We start from the raw sequence: 3,309 nt of genomic DNA, 5'->3' as shown, positions 1-3,309 counted from the left end.
CCTTCCATTTCCATCTTTCACTGTCTCTTCAATTCTTGCGCCAGCCTTCCTTACTCTCTTCACCTCTTTCCAAAACTTCTTCTTATTCTCTTCATATGACTGACCCAATCCCTGACCCCAACTCAGGTCAGCTGCCCTCTTTGCCTCACGTACCTTGCGCTTTACTTCCACATTTTTCTCTCTATATTTTTCATACTTCTCTATACTATTACTCTGCAGCCATTCTTCAAAAGCCCTCTTTTTCTCTTCCACTTTTACCTTCACTCCTTCATTCCACCATTCACTGCCCTTCCTCATGCTGCCTCCAACAACCTTCTTGCCACATACATCACTTGCAATCCCAACAAAATTTTCTTTTACTAACTTCCACTCCTCCTCTAAATTACCAGTTTCTCTTACTCTCACCTCGGCATATGCCATTTTCAACCTTACCTGATATTTACTTTTTACCCCCGGTTTTATTAGCTCTTCAATCCTCACTACCTCCCTTTTACATCCACCTACTCTATTCCCCCACTCTTTTGCTACAACTAATTTTCCTTCCACCAAAAAATTATCAGACATACCTTTAGCCATACCCCTAAACACGTGCACGTCTTTCAATCTTCCAAACATTCTTTTAGTTATCAACACATAATACATTAATGCCCTTTCTACTACTCTTCCATTTGCCACTCTTACCCATGTATACTTATTTTTATCTTTCTTTTTAAAGAAGCTAGCACTTATTACCATCTCTTGTTCAACACACATGTCTACCAGTCTCTCACCACTCTCATTTTCACCTGGTACGCCATACTTCCCAATGACACCTTCTACCTCTCTAGCGCCCACTCTAGCATTTAAGTCACCCATAACAACTACATAATTCCTTCTACCCAGTCCTTCTACACACCTAATTAATTCATTCCAGAACTCATTCCGCTCTTCTTCACTTTTCTCACTACATGGCCCATACGCACTGACAAACGCCCAACATTCCCTACCCAACCTAACCCTTACCCACATTAACCTAGATGATATCTCCTTCCAATCCACTACTTTACCTGTCATCCATTCACTCAGCAATAACGCCACATCCTCTTTCGCTCTTCCCCTTTCAATCCCAGACACTCTACCAGACATTTCACCAAACATCACTTCACCTTTTCCTTTCATCTTTGTCTCACACAAGGCCAATACATCCATCCTTTTACTTCTAAACATACTTCCAATCTCACATCTTTTACTCTATCGTACTACATCCACGCACATTCAAACACCCCAAAACTAGAGTGCGGGGAGCAGTCACTCTCCCCCCAGCTCCATCTCCTTGTCGATGTCTCGCAGAAATTTTATACAGGAGAGGGGGTTCCCAGCCCCCTCGTCCCGTCCCTTTTAGTCGCTTCTTACAACACGCAGGGATAACGTTGGCGCTATGCCCCTGCGGCCACAGGGGGCATATATATATATATATATATATATATATATATATATATATATATATATATATATATATATATATATATATATATATATATATATATATATGTGTATGTATGTATGTATTTATGTATGTATGTATATATAGTAAGAGAAATCTACTTACTTTGCTGTATTTTTTGGAATGAGCATCCGGAAAAAGCAATGCCCCCGAAATGCAAGAAGCTGCTCATCAACAGTTACATTTGGCCCTGGACGATAATTCATAATGCATTTTTGAGTCCCACACTTTCCCTATATTGGAAAATCGGTCATTTTGCTTCCTAACATTTCTTGTGTTACCGTCATCAAATCGTAGGCAGCAGAGAATGAAGGAGAACCTGCGTTCACTCATGACACTCCTGTAGAAGTGACAGCCACACTGGGGATCACATTTCCTCCGTTGCCAAAAGAATGCCAATGAATGCCTTCATCTCCATGAGGTTCACATCCCTAAATGTTGCCTTGTAGGTTGCAGTAAACGGTTCTCTAATTGCATTCATTTATCATTAGTATATAGGCACACTTCAGCTAACATCGTATTATCTAAAAATAAAGAAAACATATCACTCGCAGAGGTAGCACCTTTTTCTATGGATCTCTTCACAGTACTGGGCAAACGATGTTTTGGGTCACTATGCCATACAGTCTTGCCCTCTGCACACAGAACTTTCTGGTCAAGCTTCTTGATGGGCTCCCCAAGTTCAGGATGGAGCTCCCCCATTTCCTCTTCCAACTTCTCTCTTCTGAAAGGCTTAACATTTCTGAAGGAGATGCTGAAGAAGTTGAAGGCTCTGTTGACGAAGGGGAAGGCACTGCTGACAAAATGGAAGGCACTGCTGACGAAGGGGAAGGCACTGCTAACAAAATTGTAGGCGCTGCTGTTGAAGAAGGCACTGCTGACGAAAAAGGCAATGCTGACGAAGAAGAAGGCACTGCTGACAAAGGGGAAGGCACTGCTGACAAAATGGAAGGCACTGCTGACGAAGAGGAAGGCACTGCTGACGAAAAAGGCAATGCTGACGAAGAAGAAGGCACTGCTGACAAAGGGGAAGGCACTGCTGACAAAATGGAAGGCGCTGCTGACGAAGAAGGCACTGCTGACGAAGAGGAAGGCACTGCTGACGAAGAAGAAGGCTCTTCTGACACGGGAAGGCACTGCTGATGAAAAAGGCACTGCTGACAAAGAAGAATTCACTGCTGACAAAGGAGAAGGCGCTGCTGACAAAGAAGGCACTGCTGACAAAGGAGAAGGCACTACAAACGAAGTGAAAGGCACTGCAGGTGGTTCATCGAATGCCAAACAAGCTCATGGTTCGACAGAAATATCTTGAGGAGGATCGGCCATCGTTGCTGGGAAGCTGTTCTCATTTTCCATGTTATAATCGTCCTCACACTTGCTATCTACCTCTATTTCATCATCATCAACCTCTGTATCACTTCTAAGTTCATCAGTGCTGAACAATCTCATCAAGATCTCCTCTTCAGAAAGATTTCTGTATGGCATAATCGAAATCGAAAAAACAGAAAAAAACACATTACTAATATTGGCTAAAGTAAACTATAGATGGTAATCTTACATCCAATATACCATTAACATCAGCATCATGTTCTCAAATCATCTATCAACGTTCACTATAAGTATCAAACACTATTCACAGAAATAGATATATTGGAATCAATATTGTAAAACTTGTGAAAATCAATCAGAGTCACTTACCAGGTAAACGTGTAGTGTATACGCTACCAGGAAAAATAAAAAATGGCGATATCCAGAAAACGGGGAGAGAGAGGACAATGGAAGTTGTTCCATCGGCTGTGTCTCTGGTCTAACTAACCGGTGCTGGG

At 42.0% G+C, this 3,309-nt stretch overlaps 1 pseudogene; it reads right to left on the bottom strand.

Annotated features, from left to right (window-relative positions):
• Positions 1-2,968, bottom strand: part of LOC137617663 (uncharacterized) — a 34,992-nt pseudogene extending 32,024 nt beyond the window's left edge.
• Positions 2,969-3,309: the final 341 nt, after the last annotated feature.

Source organism: Palaemon carinicauda, chromosome 2 (genome assembly GCF_036898095.1).
Source record: "Palaemon carinicauda isolate YSFRI2023 chromosome 2, ASM3689809v2, whole genome shotgun sequence".
NCBI lineage: Eukaryota > Metazoa > Arthropoda > Malacostraca > Decapoda > Palaemonidae > Palaemon > Palaemon carinicauda.
Note: the sequence above shows the minus strand (reverse complement) of the source record. Positions and strands in the feature narration are given on the sequence as shown.